Source organism: Canis lupus, chromosome 25, assembly GCF_011100685.1.
Source record: "Canis lupus familiaris isolate Mischka breed German Shepherd chromosome 25, alternate assembly UU_Cfam_GSD_1.0, whole genome shotgun sequence".
NCBI classification, from domain to species: Eukaryota; Metazoa; Chordata; class Mammalia; order Carnivora; family Canidae; genus Canis; species Canis lupus.
In genome coordinates this window covers 34,039,616-34,065,769 of record NC_049246.1, presented here as the reverse complement: position 1 = coordinate 34,065,769, position 26,154 = coordinate 34,039,616, and the positions used below count along the sequence as shown (strand labels likewise).

The following is a 26,154-nucleotide window of genomic DNA, read 5'->3' as shown; positions in this document are numbered from 1 at the left end:
TGCTTATGTAGCCATGTAGAAATCCTATTTAATGTGGTATGTGGGTAAATTTAAAATGTCTGATTTGATGTGGGGTGAGGACATAGGAAGTCAGGCCTATAAAGTCATTGAAACTGTTCTGCTCCTATGGCTGGTTCTGCCATGGAGTCCTTAAGGATGAACGTGACTTGGCAGCCAGGTGAAGCAGGGTCTGGGGGTGTGAATCAGCCCTCCTGCCTTGCTACTGTCCTTCAACCAGTGGACCAGATAGCATAGGGCTATGCTGAGCCCGGCACAGGAAGGGGAAGGAAGTGGACCAGGGGTCTGTGTACTTCCTTATTAGCGGATACTCTTTGACACCTTCAAAATAAGATAATTAACAATTAAAATGTGACTTGCACTGAGCTTTGTTTTAAAACTTTTGCAATATGGGCAGCCCCGGTAGCTTAGCAGTTTAGCACCGCCTTCAGCCTGGGGCCAGATCCTGGAGACCAGGGATCCAGTCCCACGTCGGGCTCCCTGCATAGAGCCTGCTTCTCCCTCTCCTGTGTCTCTGCCTCTCTCCCTCCCTCTCTGAGTCTCATGAATAAATAAATAAAATCTTTAAAAAAATAAAAAATAAAACTTTCACAATATTCACTTACCCTTGCAGTTGGAGTGAGAGCCCCAGAAAAGGAAAATAAACTCTGGTGTATTTTGGTTCAATGAAAGGACATTTACACGTTACAACCTATTTCTTCTTGTTTCCTAACTGCACACTTGAGTAGATCCTCCTTAGTTATGCCACTACCTTCTTCCATAAAGGTGGAAACTGCTGGATGGGGCTAGGAGATAAGCAGAAGCTGCTGTGTGCTGCAGACTGAAGAGGAAATACTTCTGTCAGGAGCTTGGAGCTCTGGGGAGTGGTTTTGATATCTAATAATTCAGCTGAAGCTTAATTGCCTCCCAGAAACACTGCATTAAAGCATAGGTAATTTTAGGAACTCAGGAGAGTGACTCCTCACCATACAAAAAAACCACTTTGTGTCAATAAGGATTTAATAGCCAGAGAAATTGGTGTGTGTGTGTGTGTGTGTGTAGAAAGGTGGATTAACTCCTTTACAAAAGGAGACTTCAATTTGGTTTTCTTTTCTTTTCTTTTTTTTTATTGGAGTTCAACTTGCCAACATATAGCATATCACCCAGTGCTCATCCCGTCAAGTGTTCTCCTCAGGGCCTGTCACCCAGTCACCCCATCCCGCCACCCGCCTCCCTTTCTACCATCCCTAGTTCGTTTCCCAGAGTTAGGGGTCTCTCATGTTCTGTCTCCCTCTCTGATATTTCCCACTCATTTTTCTCCTTTCTCCTTTATTCCATTTCACTATTTTTTATATTCCCCAAATGAATGAGACCATATAATGTTTGTCCTTCTCCGATTGACTTATTTCACTCAGCATAATACCCTCCAGTTCCATCCACGTAGAAGCAAATGGTGGGTATTTGTCATTTCTAATGGCTGAGGAATATTCCAGTGTATACATAGACCACAGCTTCTTTATCCATTCATCCTTCAATGGACACTGAGGCTCCTTCCACAGTTTGGCTGTGGTGGACATTGCTGCTAGAAACATCGGGGTGCAGGTGTCTCGGTCTTTCACTGCATCTGTATCTTTGGGGTAAATCCCCAGCAGTGCAATTGCTGGGTCGTAGGGCAGGTCTATTTTTAACTCTTTGAGGAACCTCCACACAGTTTTCCAGAGCGGCTGCACCAGTTCACATTCCCACCAACAGTGCAAGAGGGTTCCCCTTTCTCCACATCCTCTCCAATATTTGTTGTTTCCTGCCTTGTTAATTTTCCCCATTCTCACTGGTGTGAGGTGGTATCTCATTGTGATTATGATTTGTATTTCCCTGATGGCCAGTGATGCGGAGCATTTCCTCATGTGCTTGTTGGCCATGTCTATGTCTTCCTCTGTGAGATTTCTGTTCATGTCTTTTGCCCATTTCATGATTGGATTGTTTGTTTCTTTGCTGTTGGGTTTAATAAGTTCTTTATAGATCTTGGATACTAGCCGTTTATCTGATATGTCATTTGCAAATATCTTCTCCCATTCTGCAGGTTGTCTTTTAGTTTTGTTGACATAGGAAACTTCAATTTGTAGATGAAGCCGCACTGGGCTTGCTCTGTAGGGAACTCCCCCAGGCTTTTATTATGCTCCATGATTGATAATAATGAGATTTGCATCCATTATTTTTTCAGGATGTTATTGAGCAACGTGAGGAACACTTTCCTAGTGGGGGCAAGGGCAGAGCTGTCTGAGTTTTTGGAAGACCACTGAACCTGAAACACAACTTGGGAAAGTGAGACCTGAGGAAATGTGACCAGGATGTGCAAACTGGTGGGGCAGGGCACCTGAGCTAACTGTAGGGCTTGAAGGCAGCCAGAACAAAGTGCACAAAGTTTACCTGGTTTGTTGAACAGGTGTCATCTCTGACATACATCACGAAGCACCAGGCTGAGACAAAGGCAACTTCCTCCTTCTCATGGGGTTGCTGTTTGCTCTTGACATCAGGGCATTCGGAAGCTGGCACAGTGAGAGGAGGGATGTGGCCATGATCCAGCTCAATGGGGCTCAGCCCCAGAGACCTTCAGCTGGAAGTGCAGTCTTACAAAGGATGAGTCCTGGTGCCCTGGGATCCCCCAGCCCTGCCTTCCAGTGTCCTCTTCACTAAGTTCGACAACATGGGTTTCTCCAGTGGCAGGTCTTGGGGGACGTGAACTACCTGGGAGTGTTCTAACTCTTTCTTCCAGTCGTGACACTGGGACAGGCCATGAGAAAAACTCACCCAACCCACCTTAATCAGAGCTATGGAAAAAGAAAGAAGAGCCTGAAAAATCTTGGTGTTACACATCCACTTCCCTTTAAGCAGGTGATGCAATTCAAATCTCTGGTTCACATAGATAATAGTTGAATTTCAGATGCACCCAGTTTACTTTGTGAAAGAATTCACACTAAGATTCTTTTTAAAAGCAAGCTCCCTTAGTGGATTTTTAAATATTTAAATTTACAAGAGTTCAGTTTGCATTTAGCTTTTAGAAACATGTATGTTGACTTAATGGAGGGACATTAGGAATTGAAGGCATTAACAGTCTGCTAAATTTTTAAAAATGTATTTATAAATTTACATAAAGAATGATGAAATATGTTGGTGTTCAGTTCAGAGTTTTGAGAAATACAGAGTCCTGTAATCACCATCATGATCAAGGTACAGAATAATTCCATCACTTCCTCCAAATTCCCTTGTGCTTTAGAACTTTATTTTTTTTTAAACATTTTATTTATTTATTCATAGAGACACAGAGAGAGAGAGAGAGAGACACAGGCAGAGGGAGAAGCAGGCTCCATGCAGGGAGCCTGATGTGGGACTCCATCCCGGGTGTCCGGGATCACGCCCTGGGCTGGAGGCGGCGCTAAACCCGCTGAGCCACCAGGGCTGCCTGCTTTAGAACTTTTTTTTTTTTTTTTTTAAAAAAGGTGCATCATTTTCTATCCCTACCAATTCCATCCGCACTAAACAATATAAAATGATTTTTGCTATCCATGATCACACATATTTTTAAGAACTTAAGAAAAACAGTCTATTAATTTTTCTAGATTTTATCTGCTGCTGCTCATCTTTTTTTGTTCCCAAAGTTCTAGATTTCCCTTCAAAAAATTGTTTTTAAAGATTTTATTTATTTATTCATGAGAGACACAGATTGAGAGAGAGAGAGACAGAGACGCAGGCAGAAGGAGAAGTAGGCTCCATGCAGGAGCCTCCTGGGACTCCATCTGGGACTGGATCTGGGACTCCAGGACCATACCCTAAGCTGAGGGCAGACACTTAACCGCTGAGCCACCCAGGCGTCCCTCTAGATTTTCCTTCAATATCATTTCCTGTCAGCTGGAAGAACTTCCTTTATTATTTCTTGTAGAGGGCAGCCTGGGTGGCTCAGCAGTTAGTGCTGTCGTCATCCCGGGGTGTGATCCTGGAGATCTGGGATTGAGTCCCGCATCGGGCTCCCTGCATGGAGCCTGCTTCTCCCTCTGCCTCTCTCTCTCTCTCTCTCTCTGTGTGTGTGTGTGTGTCTCACGAACAAATAAATAAAATCTTTATAAAAAAAAACATTTCTTGTAGAGCAGATCCTCTGGTGACAAATTCTTAGTTTTCTTTCATTTGAAAATGTCTCTATTTGCCTTCAGGAGTATAGTCAATGGAAACGAAGCTTGGTTGATAATTCTTTTTGAGCATTTCTCTGTTCCATTTTCTTCTGACCTCCATGGTTCCTGGTGAGAAATCTACAGTAATTGACTAGTGTCTCATATACATAATGTGTCATTTTTTCTGGTTATTTTCAATATGTGTGTGTATATATATTTGTATTTTGTTTTTGTCAATTTGATTACTATTGGTTGCTTTTCTGTGTTTGTCTTGCTTGGGATTCATTGATATTTTTGAATTTTATATCTTTATCTTTCACAAAATGTGGAAACTTTTCACCCTTATTTCTTCAAATATTGTTTCTGCATTAATATCCTCTCATTCTGGGATTCCAATGACTTAAGTGTAGAATTTTAATATCCCATAACATCCCTAAAACTCAATTTGTGTGTTTTAAAATGTTAACTTTCTTTTCTTCAGATCAAAAATTACTTTTGAGTTATCTTCAGATTAACTCACTTTTTCTTTTGTATCTTTTTTCTGCTATTGAGCCCATCTGGTGAATTGTTTTGTTTTTTTGTTTGTTTATTTGTTTAGTTCTACTAAGACTCTCTAGCTTTTAAAAAGTGGGCTATTTCTTCTGATGAGAATATCTATCTTTACATTCTTTTCAAAAGTATATACCTATATCTCATGAAGTATGGTTATCAGTCTGCTTTCAAGTTTTTGTCTGATCATTGTAACATCTGGGTCATCCAGGATTGGCATCTATTAATTATCTTTACTTGGGTATTAGCCACATTTCCTTGGTTGTTGGCAGGTTGGATAATTTCAGATTGTTTTCTGAGTACTTTAAATAATATGTTGTGAGACTCTGAGTCCTATTAAAATCCTCTGAAGAATATTTATTTTGTTTCAACAGGTAATCAATCTGATTATGTTCAGACTGCAAATTCAGTTTCAACTACTATAGATGATGTGTCCAATGTTAGTTTGCTGGTCAAAGACTTTTCTGTGCTATGTCACTCTGCCCTATGCATGTGCAGTTTCGAGTTTATTCTGGTACTTGGTCAGTGTTTATATCTTAGTTCAGTTCTCAAAGCCTTTACTATGCTTCTTTGCGTCTGTTGGTTCGTATACAGAATTATGGTGGTCACTTCTCCAGCTTTCTTCTCTAGAATTACTGCCACCCGCCCCCCGTCTCTAACTCCATGGTCTTTTTGCTCTGGTTTTTCTGACCAGAAATATAAGTTTCTCTAGGAGCTTTAGCACTCCCCACCCTCCCCACCAATACTCATAGCTCTACATCATGGGGTAACCCTAGGGAAAAAGTGGCAAAGGAAAAGACAAAAGAGTTGGAACTGTCCCTACTTTTTTGGTCCTGATCTTAGGATCAGAGGAACATCTTTCTCCAGTTTTCTGTGTCTATGCTACTGCTGTCATTGCAATAGGGGTAGGAAAGAGACGGAAAAAAACAAAAAGAAAAAGAAAACAACGAAAGTTTCATCCATATTTTCTGGCCCACAGGGACCCTTTTACCTGGTTTTATGGCCAGGAAAAGGAGATTTCTCTCAGAGCTTTGGCTAACTGTACCTGCTGTGCAGTTCAGCAACTCAGACTTCCCTCAGGACAAAGCCAGGAGATAAAAGAGAAAACAAAACAAAGCAGACAAAAAGCCAAGAAACTCACTGTCATTTAGGTCTGGACTTCTCTCCCCAGTTTGCCTGCTATTCTGTACTTTTCAGAGCCCTCAAGTATTTGCTGTTCTTTTTGGTCTAGAATTTCTGTTGTAATCAGTAGTAGACATAGACCATATAGTCTATTTATAGCAAGAAGATTTCATTTTGGCCAGCACTGGACGTTTTGGGGTTGCTGAATTTTTTTTAAAGATTTTATTTATTTATTCATGAGAGACACACAGAGGCAGAGGCAGAGGGAGAAGCAGGCTCTCTGCAAGGAGCCTGATGTGGGACTCTATTCTGGGACCTGGAGATCACTCCCTGAGCTGAAGGCAGACCCTCAACCACTGAGCCACCCAGGCATCCCTGGGTTGCTGAATTTTAACCACAATGAGGGACTTGTTGCTTGTCTGCTCTCTTGGATTGGAACCCCCTTAAGAAGGATAATCAATTCCCGTTGTGGTAACTGCTCTCCAGCTCCATACTTGCCTGTGCACCATGGGACTCTGACCTTAATCCTTTTGGAAACTTTGCACCAGCTAACATGTCCACATCTCATAGCTCTGTGAGGGGGATAATTGGGGGCTTCCCTGACCAGCTATCTGCTTCAATGCTCTCATGCCCATTGTGCTTAGAGCCTCATCTCCGTGACCCAAACTTTTACAGCACCTCTCACTCCTAAAGATTTCCACAGGGCCCTTTTAGAACACATGCTCCTACATCCCTAGTCTCTTCTCACAATGTTTCTTTTATCTTCTTATCATAATTAATCTTAACCTGAGAACCTGAGAACCTTATGCCCCTGCCATCCTCTCCAGAAGAAGTTGCTCATTCATTCATCTCCTTCCTCTACTTCTTCATCCATACTCTCTAAGAAGATGATCTTGTCTCCTACTCCACAGACACATGAACCATCAGAGGAGAAGGCCTTCAATTCCCTGCCTTCCAATTTCCTACTTTTCTGAACCCATTCATCCTTCCCTTAATGCCCCAATGTAAAGAGTACTTCTCTCCTTCTAAGGTGAGGCCCCTTTATGCACTTGATTCCACCTTTTTTCTACTTCTTCATTTCTAGCCAATGGAATAAAACAAGGAGTGAAAGCAAGAACAATAAAAATTCTTTTAAAAGTGGACAAAATTACCAGTATTAACAAGCACATTGGAAATGTAATTGCTTCCCTATGAATAAAAAAAAAACAGCTAAAAACAATGGAAAAAAATGAGTCAATTAAAATATGAAATTATCCCTAAAGCACCAATACTTAAAAGCCAGATCAATGTAACAGAATAGAAAGCCCACAAATAAACCCAAGTTTGGATGCAAATTTCATATATAATAATAGTAGAATTGCATACTAGGAGATAAGGGAAGAATTAGCCAATGAAAGATGCTAGGACACTTAGAAATTTTCATAGAAGGGGAAAAATTAAATTCTTAAATTGTGAAGTATCACTCTCCAAATCATATACCCAAATAAATTAAGATGAATTAAGTAATTCAATGTAAAAGGTGAAACAAAAAAAAATAACAAAAACAATGGACTTTTTCTGCAATAGTTGAAATTATAAGCAAAAATAGAGTTGACTACATAAAAATTTTCAATGTCTATATTAAAAACACGCAGTATTGTTAGAAGTCTGGGAACTCTGTGTTATCTTTGCAATTTTTCTATAAATCTAAAATGATTCCAAAGCAAAAAGTCAAACACAGATACACACAATATCTATTAGAATTACAAATCCATATATCCTTTTCCACCTTTGAAAATTTGTTTTCCAGATATACTTGCACATGTGCAAAATGGCCATGCTGACAAGCTTCTCCTGGACCCGTTTTTGCCACGTTATTTGCAAGATATTTTATACAATCTAAAGGACAATTATAAGAAACTGTTTTAAAACAATGAGGAAACTTCTGATATGGAAGTATGTCAGACATCCACTTTTTAAGTAAAAATTTTTTTAATTTAAAAAAAATCTCAAAAAATAAACAAAAATAAAACAAAACAAAATGTTATATAATATGTTGCTTTTGAATATAGGACGGAAGTGAGGATATATTTTTATATTGCTTGTATGTGTAAAAAGAGATGTTACGAGGATACACAGAACACTAAGGAAAATGGTTTGGTGAATGGACAAAAACTGGGGAGGGGATAGCCGGAGACTTTGATGTGTATCAACTAAAAAATTACATCAATAGTGCCACTACCATGTGGATGCAGTATCTATTAGAAACAACCTCCAACCAGAAAAATACTTCAAAATGCCACAAACAGCATTAAGGAGTATGTAATGGCAGGATTTCAGACCTCCTATGCCTCTATCAGAGGCATACATTAAAGAAATATTTTTAAGTCCTGGGATGTTCCCTTAGAACTCAGAACCTCTCATCATATTGACACCCATTTACTCTGCCTTCCTGAAGGTGCTGTTTTCATTTCTGTATCAGGCTGGTTATTCCAGATGCTATTAGGACGAGAAACCCCAGGATGGGAACATCAATGAAATTCCTGTCCAAACGTAGCTGATGAGTGCTCCCATGATGAGCAAGCTGTCTACTTCTCTCTCCTTTGTCTAAGAAATCACTCAAGATGTAAGCATCCAGAAGTGGGATTTCCAGCTGTCCAGATATGAATTCATCCTCCTTGTAAACTCAGTAAATCCAATCATATACACACATACACCAGTGTTTCCCAAGAATGACCAGCTGGTGTTGGACTGGGTGTCCAGCAGAGTCATGATACTTGCAACAAATTAGTATTTCTTTGACTTAATCTCCTCTTCAAAACCTTGATTATTCTAACCCCTCACGCCTTTGTTTGGTCCTTCAGAGTTCCTGGGATCTTACAGCTCAAGAATGGCCATGTAGCCTTGTTCATCTTGTCCTCCTCCTTGGTGGCCCCGACCTCATCAAGCAGCTTTCATTGTCTCTGCAAGAATCCCTCCCCAGGGTCCTATGATGATGCTGGGTCCCCAAACCCCAAAGGGCTACTGATGATCTCTGCATTCTTGTGGCCTTGCTGCACTTTCTTGCTGTGTGCCTACAGGTAAATGCAAGTGTTGAAACTGCCTTCTACCTTTACAAAATCAAATTTGGGACTGCAAAATCTGTGCTCCATGTGGTGCTAAGACTGACAACCCCAGGACCCCAGCATCAACCACCAGAGAAGGGTCCAGAAAATAGTCCTAATGCATGTCTTGCTGTACTTCAATCTGCCCTTCCCCCAGTACCAGCCACTTACCCCAGACACCGCTACGATCCTTGCTACACCATGCACCTGTACTGATGATTTCCATATTTGTCCATTTGCCTTCCAGGTGAGTCAAGTGGAAGGCCTTGTTTAGGAGGTTTAAGAGTCTTTGTCCTGAGGGCTGGGATCAGACTCAGGAGCCATTTACCAGCTGCTTATGGGTGTCTGGGGATCACTGGATTTACAGTGAGCGCATGATTTAGGTCTTCCCTCCATGTGCCTAGTAGACACACACACACACAACACACACACACACACACACAAGAATGCACCAGTATACACTTAATTATGTATTTACAAACATGTGAACACTGGTATGAATTTATATGCATTAATGCATGACATATTATTAACATCTAGAATATCTCATTTTTTAACTCCTTATTGCTTATCTTCAGAGTTAGGGCTGATTTGAGACATGTGGGCATCCAGAGCAGGCCAGTAAATTGACATCCCTTTAAACCATTATTCTTCAGATGTTTAGCATGTATTTAGGGCCCAAAATTCATGTTCAGAAGGCTCACGTGTTCTCTTGCTCAGCAGATCAGGAAATCCTCATGTCAAGTCTGGGATGCAGTTGGAATTAAGTATATTTTTTGCAATAGAATATCTTAGTATTATCCCTAATATCACTATAATATTACAGTCTTAAAAATGTCTCAACTCTGCTTTTTCAAATCACATTCATCCCTTGAGGGCCCACCAGAGTGCACTTAAAATAAATAATACTGACCATCTACTATGTGGCACTGGCTGAACTCTGGGGAAAGACAGCCTGGGGAGAGGAGGCCATTCCTGATCTCAAACCTAGGGATAGGATGGGATGGACAAAAATAATTACATGAAGTATACAAGTATACAAGATTTTAGAATATAAGAATTATATTATATAGTGGCCATATCATGTATTGCCCTAATCTGGATATTTTCGAGAACAAAAAGAGGGAATTATTAGTAAATTATCAGGTGGGCACCTGGGTGGTTCAGTTAGTTAAGCGTGTGACTCTTGGTTTCAGCTCAGGTCATGATCTCAGAGTCATGAGATCGAGCCCTACATCAGGTTCCATGCTGGGTATGGAGCTTGCTAAAGATTCTCTTGCTCCCTCTCCCTCTGCCCCTCCCCTAGCAAACAAACAAATACATAAACAAAAATCAGGAACATCAGACATAAACCAGGACTGTCCCAGGCAAACCAGAGGGTCATCTTATTAATTAACAAAGTGACACATGAACTTGGAGAACAGAGCATAAATTCAGATTGAGAAGATGGCAGAAAAGTTAACTAAAGAACGGTAATGTTTGAACTGGAATTGGGATTAAAAAATTGGCCCAAGCTTGGGCCTTTCCAGAGAAGGGACACAGCAGGGACATTTGGGGGGAATTCCAGGAATACATTTAATGAATACTCCAAAGAGGCCTGAATGCAGAGTGTAAGGTAGAGTTCGTGACAGGTGGCGCAGGAAAGCTGGATCAGGTCCTGGTGGTGTGTCTCGCAGGTCTCACTGAGGTGTTTGGATTTAAAATTTTCAATAACGGGAAACTCCTAGAGATTATTGAGCATGAGCAGGAACAGATCAGTAAGGATGGGTAGGAAATAAATTAGAGAAATTGAAGGCTGGAGTCTGAGAAACCAGTTGGGATACAGTTCAATAGTATAAGTAGTGTAAGGCAGGGAATGGGAAGAGTGCGGAATTCTGGTCTAGACTAGAAGTCTTGGCTCAGTTGTCTATGAAAAAGGAGGGGAAAGGTTTCTGGACTGGTGGATGAGCTTAGTGCTGCCATTAGCTGAGGCAGTGAGCATTGAAGAAGCCAGTTGTTTTGGGGCAGACTGAGGGATGAGTTAGTGCATTGTTAGGTCTGCTGAACTTTGTGGTGCTGGTGGTGTCTTCTGTGCAGAGACAGAGGCAAACAGCCCCACCGACATCCTGGGGTTTGCAGGGGGACCCTGCTGAGAGCCACCCTCTGGTGGCATGCTGAGAGAGAGAGCAGTGCAGTCTGGTCCCAGAGCCTTCCAGTGGTTCCAGAAACCAATGGTGTGAAGATGTGAGGGAAAGACTATTGGGAGCACAGGCCTCACTGCTGTGAGTTACTGACAGCCCTGGGTGCTGCGGCTGCACACAGCTACACAGGTTGGTAGTAGAACCACTGTGCTGGGCTGTAGCTGATGGGCTCCATGTGGAGCAGCCGCCAGGGAATGCTGGGGAAACTCACTCTCCATCCACCTAGTCTGGGCTCCCTCTGTCACCATGACACAGCCACCAGCAGCAGGAATTGTTGGATTTCCCTCATGTTCCATACCAAGGAGCAAGTAAATCTGGTAGAATGGAGGCCTGGGCACTGTGTAGGCCTGCACCTGGCCTGAGAACCTAGGGATGCCCTGCCCTCCCCCTTGAGTTAGTCCCTAAAAAATGATTAAGGGTGAGACCTCTGTGTTCCCAAGGGCAGAGCGGTCCAAGGCTTCTGGGCAGGCTGAAGTAACATAACTAATGGTGTCTAGAGCCAAGGGCACAGCCCAGAGGCGATAGCATGGATTCCTTGTTCTCTGAGATGCAGAAGCAGGCGGGTCCCTGTCTTTCTGAGCGAGACAGCACATCCCTAGCCTATTGGCTCCACATGCTGATGTGTCGTTCTTCATGTCTACATAAGAGGAAATGGTGACCGCCTGGAAAACCATCAAGTAAGAACCAAACCTTGGTCTGGAGACCTTGTATTTAGCTCAAGCTTCTGTAACAAAATACTATAGGCTGGTGGCTTAAACAGTAAACATTTATTTATTTATATCAAGCCTGATACAGACTCAATCCCAGGACTCCAGAATCACTACCTGAGCCGAAGGCAGATGTTCAACCACTGAGCCACCCAGGCATCCCAACAGTAAACATTATATTCCCACAGTTCTGGAGGCTATGAAGTCCAAGATCAAGGGGAATTCCTGGTGTGGCCCACTTCTTGGCTTGCTGATGGCCACCTTCCCTCTGTGTCCTAATGCGGCAGAGGAGAGAGAGAGAAAGGGAGCACTAACACATCTGCTGATCTCATCGTGGGGCCCCACCCTCATGACCTCAACTAACCCTCATTACATCCCAAAGGCCCCACCTCCAAATACCATCATGTTGAAGGTTAGGGCTTCAGCATATGAATTTGGGAGGATACAAACATCCAGTCCACAATACCTTGGGACTGATTTTAGCCTTATATTGTCACTTGCTGCAGGAGCGAGGCAGCAGGGGTGAAGGTGCCAGGGAGTGTCATACTTTCCTCTGTGTACTCTCTCTTTAAAAAAGAACCCTGAACAGTATAATCAAGATTAATCCCTATCTTAAGTGTGTCTCTTAATTGCACCAGAATACACTTTAAAATGGGCAAGTCTTATCCCTGGAATGTACGTTTAGGATTAGGATCAATTTTAGACATGTCATTTCTTTAGCTAAAGTGAAGGGAAAACAAATTTTATTTGATCTTCTATAAGATCTTTCCTTAGCGTCTTTTACTTCTCCTGCCATCAAATTCTTACCTTGATTGAAAAGCCACGTTAAATGCAAAGTGAATTCTTTACCTCTTTGCACAGAGATTAGCAATCTCTGGGCGATGGGAGCATCCAGTGACTCAATACCGCCAGTACTAGATGTGAGACCCGAGAAAAGTCGCTACACTTTCTCATCCTTCATCTCTCCAGTTACAGGTCATCTCTGTTACTGAAATTGAGTATACTTGATATTGAGAACAAATGTCTGAATTAAAAAGTGGTGGGAACTAGATCTTTAAGAATCAAACAAAACCTTAAAGATAATTTTATCCTACTTTATATAAAAAACACATATTTAAATTAAAACCATGTTTTATTCTGAGCATGAACAAAGGATGACCTAAATATTCATTCTTTCTTGGAGTGTGTGATTTTTCTGAAAAAAAGTATACTCTGGCAGAGTACAATGGCTTCCACTTCTTGATCGAGTTTCATCCTGTAATTATAAAGAGGAACATTCTTGGAAAGATATTTAAGAACTTTATTAAGTTTTTCAAGGGCTTCTCTTAATTTAAGGATACTCAGACTTATTTTTTTTTTTTAAAGACAAAGAGAGCTCACACGTGCATGAGTGCAGGGGTGAGGTAGGGGTGAGGATGGGGTAGGGACAGAGGGAGCAGGGGGATCTTAAGCAGGGCCCATGCCCAACACCCAATGTGGAGCCCAGGACAGAGCTTGATCTCATGACCCATGAGATCATGACCTGAGCAGAAATCAAGAGTCGGTGGTTTAGCCAACTGAGCCACCCAGGTACCCCTGGACCATTCCTTTTTGGAATAAATTTTAGTCACCATTCTTAGGATTTTCTCTCCCATTGACCATTTTATTTTTAGCAGCTCTTCATTTATCAGTGGTCTTGCATGTAGTTGAGCAGTTCTTCCACATAAACTTGATTTACTTTATGAATTCTTTAGGTAAGGGATTCAATTTTACTTTGCAACCAGTTGGCATTGTGTGGATGTTTTTAATGATTGGGGAAAGACTGAACAACAAAAATGTTGGCCCAAAGGATGAATATAAACACCGTGCTGAGTGAGAAGGGATATTTAGTCACTAGTTTTCAAGTGGGCATTTGTCTAGTGAAAATTTTCTTATTAAAAACACTCTTGCTTCCTTACAGTGTCAGAGCTTGGACACCTGGATGATTCATATTGGGATAATGAGGATCTCCTTTAGTTTTTAGGATCTGAACCATATTACTGCCATCCTTCTTAAATTGAAATAGTTAAGAAAGATTTTTTTTAATCAAAGAGAGTATTACATATTAAATATTTAACATTTTTCTAAGATCTAACTCTAAGCAATCGTGAATGTAAACTTCTTGAGTAATTTTTTCCATCTTGGTAAATCCAGAGGCAAGAACATACAAATTCTTAATATAAGCAAGACATTGAACAAATAAATAATTTATTGAATGTTCACTAGGGTGGAAGTGCACATAAGGATTCTTCTCCTAATTAGCTATGACATTACCTTGATAATCTTTTAATCTCTCAAAATCTCCACTGTAAAATGGAGGAATGGGACATGATAATCTCCGAGACTCAGGCACAGCTCTAATATTCTATGATTCTGTTCTATCCTAGGTGATATGTAGAGAGAATCATTGTTTACCCAATTTTCTGGAATCCCCTGGTAAGTTACAATGTTTGTGATTTGGAAAGAATTTTAGAAATATTAGCAGGCCAGTGAATGAGCAACATTAGAGTGGACATTCATTACCTTGTTTTACTGTTTTTGAAATTTGATTTGAGAGAAGCAAATAATATTTAAGCTGCAAGGAATTTGAATTTCAAAACTAAAAACTGTAGGTTTGAATTGGAAGATCCTAACTAATTGCAAATTCTTGGGCCTAGAGTGGAAAGCAGCCCTGATACCACTTCATGAAAAGAGAATACCACCCACCCAGTATCAAGGTAGCAGTGCTCTTCATCAAGTGGGGAAATTTGGCACATATCCCACACACAGAAGTGCACATTTTTTAAAAGATTTTATTTATTTATTAATGAGAGACACACACCACACACACAGAGAGAGAGAGAGAGAGAGAGAGAGAGACAGGCAGAGACACAGGCAGAGGGAGAAGCAGGCTCCATGCAGGGAGACCACATGGGACTCGATTCCAGGTCTCCAGGATCAGGCCCTGGGCCGAAGGCAGTGCTAAACCCCTGAGCTACCCAGGCTGCCCAAAAGTGCACATTTTAAAAACTTCCCAGCACAAATATTCATGACTGCTTGCTTATCTCAGGCTGCCATTTGTTCAGAGAGAATCCTTGAGCTGCAGAGTGTTTTAACAACTGCCCAAATGTTCAGGCCTAACCTTGAGTTTGTTTTGGCCAGAACTCTACAGAGGTGTCGAGCTATATCTAAGCAGTGGCGTAATAGGAATAAAGCTTTGAAAAACCTCTCATAACCCTACTTATTTGAAGGTTTTGTTGCATCACAGTTGATGGGCTAAGAATCCTTGTCTCCCACCTGCTCAGTGAATGTTTCTGGTGCCAGGAACATTTCCTCAATGCTTGTTATCCGGCCAGCGGGTCATTAGAAGAGAGGGTCTTGTTTTTTGGATAGTTTCTCATGCTTTGGGTAGAGTACCTTAAAGCACTTTGGGAGGCCAAGATTCTATAGGGTCTATTCTTTATCTCCTTTGTAAATACTACTCTGTAAATACTTTGTAAATTCCATTTAGCACTTGGAAACTATGCATGGTTTCACCTCATTTTGAAACTACATCAACTGTGTAGCTCTTGTCTTCTCCCACCGAGATCTACAACTCTTCCAGGGAGGAGCAGGAACCAAGTTTTCTGCTAGGTACTGTGCCCATAGCACTTTGAAAGTCTATACAAATCATCTTGTCAGGGTAGTAAGAACATGGAGCATTTTTCCTTGTTTTGAATTTGCCAAGATTATAATGTGTTTTATTATTATATTTGTACAAAGATAAATCAAATATATTAAATACTCATGTTGAATCATTCCACTGGATTCTATCACTTTGTTATCCTCTCCTTCACATAGCTCTACATGAGCTGTGTAAGAGGTACACAATAGACCTGTTGACCTGTCCCAGAATTTTACAGGAGAGTCGATCACAAATGAACACTCTCCTTTATTCATTCTAAAATATTTTGTTGTCAGAAAGTATCCAATGAAAATATTATTTTAGAAGTGCTTGAATCCTTGACTCCTTATTTCATATTTCTTAAGACGTTTTTATGCACCTAATTGCCTACAGGAAACTATAAAAAAATCATTACAAAGGTACATTTCACCAAGACACTAAAAACATGTAATATAAGATAACCATGTGATGTGAGTACAGAAAGAGAAAAGAGAAGTCAAAATGTAAATCTTAGGCTCAGTCTGTAAACTATTTGTGTGAAATATGAGTCAGAGATCAAAGAAATTTTGAGTTCTTCTCCAGCGCTAGAACATTTTGGGAAGAGCATAGGGACAAAAGCCATGGAAGTTTGCAATCTACTCCTCGTGTGATTAGAGAGAAACCATCAGACCATTTCAGGAAAATCTTTGGGAATTTGTGGGATTTCAGAAACTATTTTATGTAGGGAGGATTAGTAAACTTTTTAGAGAGAAAGGATGGCACTCCAAGCATGTTGCACAGCTTTGAAGAAAGCACAGGTATCTCTAAATCAGTAATAATCCAAGCACTTCTAAAACTGCACAACAAACTAACATCATTCATTCTGCCAACACTAACTGAGGACCAGCTATGTGCCAGCCTCTGTCTAGACACTAGGGTCCCTTTCCTAAACTACACCCACTGTGAAGGTGTATCACTGGTCTCACAACATAGATGAAGACAGTTGTATGGGAGGCACAGAGCGTATATGACCTAGCCTTCCCCTCATGTAGCTTCAGGTTGGTAAAGAACATAACATTTACATGTATGAAACAGCTGCTAAATAAAATATGCTATAGTAAACAGCAGCTTTCCAAAACTGTCAAAAGTTGAGTCATTCTGGAGAATCCATCCAGTTTTCTGGATGTCTGGGAGACTGTCCCTTAGAACACAAGATAGTAGTGTTAATGAGATCAGTAACTGTATTTAGCTCCAAAATACCAGTACTTGCCTTAGGATCTATTGGAAGTATGTGTTCAGAACAGTTTATTTTCTACAATAGAACCATCTGGGTATTTTATTGTACCCATATTTTATGGTTTTTCTACGTTGTCCTTTGTAATTGCTTTGTCAGTACCTTTTAATTTGCTGATGATTATCTAGCACGGTTTTGAGAACAAATTAACTAATTTTATTAGGTTTGGATGTAAAGTTCCCAGCGAGTTAACCCTAAGGAAGCCTATAGATTTCTTCTTTTAAAAAAATTTCCCAATCTTTGAATAGACTGCTCAGAGCTCCTCTCCTCCTCCCTCTTTCAAAGCTTTTAAATCTGATCCTTGATTTTTATTCTGGAGAATTGAGAAATCAGGAGAGCTGAGTGCTAGGTGGATAAGGTAGTATTATATAGTAAGTCTACTAAATTGAATGTGATTGGGCATTAAAATATCACAGACATGATTTTTGAAGTTATAAATAGAAAGCAGATGCACAGTTCTAAACGATTCTATAAGAAAAGAGTAGGAATCGTGTAGAAGTCTTTCCTCTGGAAAGTGTGGACTCCGATTTTATTGGAAACACTTTAGGAATTATCAATCTTTATTTTTTGAAGGATAGTATTAAGGCCAAGGATGTTAAGCAACTTGTTCACTTCTTCAGCCTCACATGGAGCCAGTTCTAAAATTTGGTCACTTGACTTCTAAGTCCAGTCCTTGACATATTTATTGTCACTGATAAATGAACAGATGTTTCTGACTAAGCCATAGAGAGTCTATCTGGAGGCCCCCCTTAGGCCTTCACTCACTTGACAAAAGCATTGAAGGAAGGAGGAGCCTGGAAGCACATGCTTCACCTTTTCTCAGAGACCCCACATGGAGAAAATGACTGACCCCCATTTCTGGTGGTGGCAGGCCAGGGCAATTGGACCAGCCATCCAGAGTTGACGTTGTATTGTGCTAAGCTGTCACTAGGCTAAACAAGGAAGATGAAAGAGGAGACCTAGGGAATGGAGAGGATTATAGAAGCTGCTTTTGCTATGAGGGCATTTGCTGATCTGGGCTGAAAAAAAGTTTTAATGAGCTTTATTAAGGTATAATTTACATTAAATGAAATCCCCCCATTTTAAGTATACCGTTTGATAAATTTTGTCACATAACTACATCCACTATTAGGAAATGTAACATTAAAAAAAAAGAAATGTAACATTTCTCCAACCACTATTTTGTGCACCAGAAACTAATATAACATTATATGCTAATTATATTCCAATAAAAAAAGAAATATAACATTTCCATCACACCCAAAAGTTTCCTTGTACTGCTTTGCAATACATCTTCTCTTTCCATCCCAGCCCCAGATCTGCTGATCTGCTTTTGGCCACTCCAGTTTTGCCTTTTCTAGAATTTCATATAAATAGAATCATATGGGGCAGCACAGGTGGCTCGGTGGTTTAGCGCTGCCCTCAGCCCAGGGCATGATCCTAGAGACCCGAGATCGAGTCCCACGTTGGGCTTCCTGCATGGAGCCTGCTTCTCCCTCTACCTGTGTCTCTGCCCCCCCCTTTCTCTCTGTGTGTGTGTCTCTCATGAATAAATAAATAAAATCTTAAAAATAAATAAATAAATGGAATCATATAGTACAGTCTCATGTCTGAGTTCTCTTATATTAATGTGTTAATATGGTTAATATGGTGAATTATATGGATTGATTTTTCAAATGTTAAACTGACATCCAACTCCTGGGGTGAACAACACTGGCTTATCATTTATTATTATCCCTATTGACAGATTTCATTTGTTAATATTTTGTTAAATATTTTATAGTTATGTTCATGAGGGATATTGGCCTGCAGTTTCCATGTAATGTAATGTAATGTAATGTAATGTAATGTAATGTAATGTAATGTCTTGGAATGTTCTTGCCTTGTCTTGATATCAGGGTGATGTTGGCCTCATAGCCTTTTGAATTAGGTAGTAGTTCCTCCTCTTCTGTTTTCTAGAAAAGTCTGTATAGACCTGGTCTTATTTCTTCCTTAAATGTTTCATAGAATTCAGTGAGATCCTCTGGGCTGGGAGTTTTCTTTGTGAAAAGGATTTTGATAATTAATTAAATTTATTTAATAGATGTAAGGCTATTCATATGATTATAAACGTTATTGTGTTAAGAGTTGGATTTCGTTGTATTACATTCAAGCATGTCCGACTGAAGGGGAGTTAGTTAAGTCACTTGTAGATCAGCTTGATGCTTTTGAGGCTTGCCCTTTTAGTTTTTGTTTTTGTATTTTTTTTAGGGCAGATTTTGTCCTAGACAAAACTACTAAACTACTAAAGCATAGTTCTTTCTAAAGACTCTACACCAAGCTCAGTGGTGTGCTGGTGAATATTTAACAGCTTGTTCTCTAAGAAAAAAATAACCCAATTTACAGCGCTTGTTTACTTTCTATTATGGCCAGTTTCTTTTTTTTTTTTAATTTATTTATGATAGACATAGAGAGAGAGAGAGGCAGAGACACAGGAGGAGGGAGAAGCAGGCTCCATGCTGGGAGCCCGACGTGGGACTCGATCCCGGGACTCCAGGATCCCGCCCTGGGCCAAAGGCGGGCGCTAAACCGCTGAGCCACCCAGGGATCCCCTATGGCCAGTTTCAATCTACCAATGTGACATCAAACATCTGTCAAAATCCCTGAAAGTTAACAATCAGCTACCTCAAGTTTGTGCAAGCCTGCTCCAGCATCCATCACCCATGCCCACGTATTAGGAGTTCTCTCTACCCTGACTGGTCAAAGCAGGAATGATCCTTAGCTTTACACGAGCTCCAGAAATTGTTTCATCAAATGCTTTCTGGTGATTCTTTGCCTGTCCACGTGCAATCACACTTCACACATGTGCAGCTAGGTATTCAGCCAACGACTCAAATAGAGACACCTCTGTATATCCCAGAGCTACTTTACTCTCTCTCTCTCTGTCTTTGTTTAGCTCCCTTCGGTTCCTGGAGATGCAGATATGACTAGTACATGGTTCTTACAATTTAGATTCAGATTTAGACCTATAAACAGATAGCATCAATATGATGTGGCGAGTGATACTGTAGAAGAATGTAGAAGCCTTCCTGGGAACTCAGACAATGAACAAAGAGAGAGGAGAGGCACCCTTCAATGATGGTGACACTGTCCACAGCTACTGCACTGTGGGCTTTAATTTTGGTGCTTTGCATTTTAAGTTTCTTATCATCCTGAGCAGGTTTTTCTTCTCTTTGGCTCCATCTGCTTTATCTAGTGGAGATTCCTTCCAGATTTTTATGTTAGAGTGTTAATTAATTTCCATTTCATTTTTGTATTTTTCTAGGTCTCCTTGGATATTTTAATGGGAAATTGAGAGAGTTAGAATTAGACTCTGTGTCCAATTGCCAAGTCATTATTATTATTATTATTATTATTATTATTATTATTATTATTATATTAAAGTTATAGTGCTTCTAAGGACTGGGTTCTCTTGAGGAGGTGTTCCCTTTGGGGTTTTGGATGCTATGTCAACACAATGTTTAAAAAAAGAGTCTTAAAAAAAACCCCAAACACAATGATTTCCAAAAACTTTACCACCAATGACCCCTTTCATTTTTTTCTCCCTTGTATAAAACAGGTTTTAAGAGACATCTTAGAAATACATTATTTAATAAGTAATAAAAATTAATTTGAGACATATACCATTGCCAAGTAGAGTTTCTTATTAGTGTAAAATATTTTATTGGACTTCATGTAATTTAGCTAAAAGCAAAAAGTTGTAAGAGGCATTTACTGAGAACTTATTGTATGTCCCAGCACTATCCTAAATGCCTTCAACTCAGGTAAGCCTCCCAACAATCATATGATACTGTTGTCACCCTCATTTTACTGATGAGGAAACTGACGCTCAGGATGTTGACTACATTGGACAAGATTTCACAGCTATTGTGTTGAGTTTTAGGCAGTCTGGCTCCACCCTGTAAAATCTTAATCTTTATAATGCATAGGTGATGCTTGAATGAGACCATTGGTTACGTAGGTGTAAATGACTGATTTCTGATAGACTTTATGAAACAAGGAAAGCAACACATAGACATCTATTACTAACTCTGGGGGCATGTCAGCAAAAGCCTCTGCTCTGGGACTTAGAATATTGATTCGTATCCTGAGCTTTGCATTAAATAAATGTCACATACTCCGTATCATCCTTCATGAACCCAAAGAATGCCAAGACACAATAAGATACAACCATGATATATTAACTGGTAACATACACAGAGGAGGGCAGACTTACCCAGCATGTTGTAACCTAACCAGAATTTCCTTTAAAAACGGAGCTTAAAAAAAAAAAAAAAAAAACGGAGCTTATGTAAAAGAGGAACACCTCACCCAATAGCTTATTATCCTGCAAATATGTATTTAGGGACATTTGAAGTTATTCTATTTACCTAATCATTACTAATGGCTACTTTGGATCTATGACAGCTGAACATGTAAATACGGCTCTCAGATCCTTCTCAAAGTATGATACTAGTCCAATAGACCATAACAGCTTCTTCAGAGAACAGGATTTCCTGGAAGCAAAATCTGTTGAGTATCCAACAGCGCTCATCATAGGGCTTAGGAGTTTCTTGTTACAACTTTCATGCTGTTTTCTTCCGAGCTAAATGTCAAAATTTACCGGGAAATTTGGGTACCACCAATATCTGATACCAATAAATGTGAAAGCCAAACTATGATTTTTTTTAAAAAGATGAGAACAGGGCCAGCATGATTCTTCATGGGAAATAAATAGATAATAGGCAAGGAGAAGGGTTTTAAAAAGGGTCTGTGCAGCCAAATCAAATATACAGAGTAGTAAAGTTGATGATACTGATCACTAGATAGTAAAATAGAAATTGCTGATCTTATCCAGATGGAACACAGATATTTTTCCAGCATGTTATAGCACACTGAGAAATGATTAACTTGACTGGTGAATGTTCCTCTGTGATCTCATGTCATACAGAGAATATCCTTCTCTTCTGCTTTGCCTGTGGGAATAAAGCATGGCTCACGAGACCCTGTTCAGCTCCTGTTTTCATTTCCAAGGCCTGCTTGAACGGTGCCCCATCTGGGTGGATTGAAACAATGGAAATCAGTCTCACAGTTCTGGGGGCCAGAAGTCTGAGGTTAAGGTGTCATTAGAGCTGTGCTCCCTCTGAAATCTGTAGGGGAGAATTCTTCCTCGCCTCTTCCCAGCTTCTGGTGCTAGTCAGCAGTCCTCAGCCTTCCTTGGCTTGTGGCTGCATCTCTCCAGTCTCTGCCTCTGCTGTCACATGGTGTCTCTGCTCGTGTGTGTGTATGGTCACGTAGTGTTCTCCCTGTGTCTCTTTCTGCCCTTCTTACAAGGACACTGGTCATGTTGGATTAAAGGGCCCATCCTTATCCAGTGTGATCTGATTTTAACTAATACATCTTGCAAGAACCCTCCTTCCAAATAAGTTCACGTGTGATGTCTGGGGCGGTAGGGCTTCAACATATCTTTTTGGGGGACACAATTTAACTCCTATAAGCTCCCATCTCTTCAATGGGGACTTCCCAAATCACTCTATGGTCTGTATTTTTGCTCCCATCTCTTTAATGGGAACTTCCCAAACTTCCCAAATCACTCTTCAGTCTGTATTTTTTTTTTTTACACCTTATAGGTCTGTAGCTATTCATTTATGTACCATACCATATGCATCTACTCCTTATCCCATGTTGTCTCCTATTACTAGCTGTTCTTGACTACTCTATGTCTGAACTCCCTGATTTTATTGTGAACTCTTGGATTGGTAAGGAATTTGTACTCAAACTTATATCCACAGAGCCCTGGAGCAGTAAGTTGATATCAGTAGCTCCTTCCACTCTTAGAGCAATTTATACCTTCCAAAATGTGTTCGCATACATTATCTAACATGATTCTTTCAAAATCATGGGTTAGATCACTAGCATTATCCTATTTTGAAGTCCAATAGAATTCAGATTCACAGAGGGGAAGCAACAGACCAAATTAATGATATGTGGCTTGGGCTAGTCCCAGTGCCTTTGATTTAAAAATGTCTCCTTCCTCTCTACATTCCATATAACTTGATTATTAGTGAGCTGAGAGTCCCTTTGGAAAAACTTCTTCCTTGGTTTGAAGGCCAAGTGTGTGAGACAAGAGAGAGAAGAAAAGGGATATGAGTCCAAAGCATCCTCTCACTAGCATGAGCAGGCTGGAAGAAGTCACAAAACCACCCAGCCCTCCTTCTGTGTCTTTGATCAGTGGTCACACAAAAATGTAAAATCTCCGCTTTTCTTAGACTTCAGACCCTACCCCTTCCTCTCCTGGGCTAAGACAGATGCTCTTCCTCTGGCTTTTGTTTTGATAGAAAGTATTGGTGGAAATTCCTTCAACCCTCCTTCTGCCTACCTGACAAATGGCAAGAAGCGGGGTTGGAAGAGGGGGGAGGTCTGTGAGCAGGGACAGAAATTAGTGGCTTCCTAAGCAAGGATTTGCATCAGCTGTAGAGACTCAGCGGCCTCCGTGTGCATAAGCACCGAGGGTCCCCAAGCTCCAGCCCCTGGAGTCATGAGGAACAGAGGGATGGAGCGGGACAGGTGGAGGAGCCCCTGTTGGGAATAGGCTCGCATACCGGACACCTGTTTCCACTGTCTTCCTTTCTTTCCTGGGACTCACAAAAGAGAACTTGGAAAGTGATAATCAGCTTAGAGAAAATGCAAGAGGTCGTCTCTGATGGGAGGCGGAGAGGAGAGATGAGGAGGGAAAGGAGACAGTGGACAGGGGAGAGGGGAGAGGAGAAAGAGAGAAGTAACAAAGAGATAATGAGAAAATGCTAAGGAGAAAAACGAATAGCTTTTCTCTGAGAAGTGGCAAGCTGATATTTAACTGTGAATGATGCTCCCTACTCCAAATGGATAAATTGTAAGCAGAATTTTACAGATGCATTGAATTTTACAAAGCATCTGAATTTTTTATTTTTATTTTATTTATTTATTTTTCAAGATTTTATTTATTCACGAGAGACACAGAGGGAGAGGCAGAGACACAGGCAGAGGGAGAAGCAGGCTCCCTGCGGGGAACCTGATGTGGGACTTGATCCCAGGACCCCGGGATCACGACTTGAGCCAAAGGCAGATGCTCAACCCTTGAGCCACCCAGGTGCCCCAACATTTGCACTTTTTAAAAAACTGGGAATTCCCTCCTCAATACTTTTGCCTCAAGACTTTCCTTCTATTCCTATAAGCTGGACATCAGCTAGCAGTAGTCACTAGTGAGGTGATTTAATTTAAGAGAGAGAGACAGAGACGGGCGGGGGTGGGGGGGAAGTAACTGAAAGTAATTTGAAAGTAATTATACCAAAAATAACGGAATAACTTCCATTGAAAGACAGTCCAAATGTAGAAGTACCATCTGTTTGCACAGATGAGAAATGCAAAGAACATTTAGGGACAGGTTCTTTGGGACTCTGTGACAGATTGAGTGGGTGGCTGAGGCCCTTAGCAGAGTACTAACTCTAAATCAAAAGACAGGTAGAAAAGCAAGATGTGCATGTAGTGTGGTTCTGTCTGCCTTGTAAACCCATCCTCACCTCATGCTTGTGTGCACTCTGAGACACCACACACACACACACACACACACACACACACACAATCTAGCCCTCCTACACTCTTAGAACTGGGGACTGGCCAGAATCTGAGGACTGAAGCTCTTAGCAGGATCAGGGCGGGAGCAGCTCCACGCTCTGGGTCAGATATAATCTGAGGATCCCCATTCCAACATGAACAGAGAGTCCTGAAAAAAAAAAATATGTGCCAAGTGTTGAGGATTCCAGGAGGCTCCGAACCCTTAAAGTAATGAGGGATTCAGGCCATGTGTCCTTGTCCTGTGCTACTATGATAAAACAGATCAGGGTTAATAAAAAGTTACTGGAAAAGTTAGTAAAGGGCTGGAGCTCAGGAGGCCCAAGTGCAACCCCGCCTCTTCTCTAAGCACAACACTTTCCTGTGTATCTGTTTTCCCTTCTGCAAAGTGAAATGTGTTCTTCTGTGCTTTAGGGCAGTGCTTCTCAGATTAATGAGTGTTCAAGTCACCTGGGATATTGTAAATGGGAAGTTTCTGATTGAGCGGTTAGGATGGGGTGAGGACTTGAGGTTCTGCATTTACAATAAGATCTCAGGTTGGGCAGCCCGGGTGGCTCAGTGGTTTAGCGCCGCTTCAGACCGGGGATCGAGTCCCACATCAGGCTCCTTGCATGGAGCCTGCTTCTCCCTCTGCCTGTGTCTCTGCCTCTCTGTGTGTGTGTGTGTGTGTGTGTGTGTGTGTGTGTGTCTCATGAATAAATAAATAAAGTCTTTAAAAAAAAAACAAAACAAAACCTCAGGCTGCCAGGAGTCTACATGACACGTTGGCCTGAATTAGGAAAAGGTGCTACCCCCTAGGAAGATGCAGCCCTGAAGAAACGTTTACAAAAAGAATCCTTTTCTCCACACAATTTGGGAGTGATAGGCTGGCTAGATTTCAGCCTGGGCACTCTTTTCAGATGGTGCCATTGAGCAGTGCCCAAGCTGTACAGGGCAGTCCTGACTATGTAGAGGCAGCTTTTTCTTGGACTATTGCTAAGACAGCCCTGCATGTGATCCATCAGAGATGATCTGCTACTCTCTCTCTCCTTCATGGCACAACTCAACCCAGCCCATTCTCTCATTCTTGCATAGGAATACCTGTTTTTCTTCAGATACTGCTAGAAGGACATATGGGCACGAACTGATTTCATCTCTACTCAAAGAAGAGAGTTTGGCCTCTGGTTTCCTCACCCTCCAATGCATCCTTACTCAGCCTGGAGCTCAAAGTGGAGTCTATATTGTTCCCAATGCACTGCTTCTGCTGGAGTCTTTACATTTGAAATTTTGTATCCCATTGCATTTATTATTTTTTTTAATTTTTATTTATTTATGATAGTCACAGAGAGAGAGAGAGAGGCAGAGACACAGGCAGAGGGAGAAGCAGGCTCCATGGACCAGGAGCCCGATGTGGGATTCGATCCTGGGTCTCCAGGATCACGCCCTGGGCCAAAGGCAGGCGCCAAACCGCTGCGCCACCCAGGGATCCCCCCCATTGCATTTATTAAGCCAGGAACTAAACAATTAAGCTCCTGTATCTACTATCAGTACGTGATTATTACCTGGTTTGCTCAAATCTTTTGTTCCTCATCAAATATCACATCCTTTTATAGGGGATCACACATAAAGGCAAAGAGCCAAGGGCCTGAAATTTCACTCAGCTGTATGTTTACCTTGGATGGTGGGATTCAGCCCAATGCTGGACTCTGAAGCCTTCCTGGCCACACCTCTGCCCCGGTTGCCTTATTCTGTGCTATCACTGGAGAGAAATCCAAAATATTTGTTTCCTACCCAGTGCTGCTGACCTTTTT

At 41.1% G+C, this 26,154-nt stretch overlaps 1 long non-coding RNA gene across 1 annotated transcript; it reads left to right on the top strand.

Moving 5' to 3' along the window:
- The first annotated feature begins 8,638 nt into the window (after window positions 1–8,638).
- On the top strand, window positions 8,639–25,634 carry LOC111092402. The gene is made up of 3 exons (XR_005378240.1): window positions 8,639–8,890; window positions 14,207–14,255; window positions 25,439–25,634. It is a non-coding gene; the product is annotated as an uncharacterized LOC111092402 (long non-coding RNA).
- The last annotated feature ends 520 nt before the right edge of the window (window positions 25,635–26,154 follow it).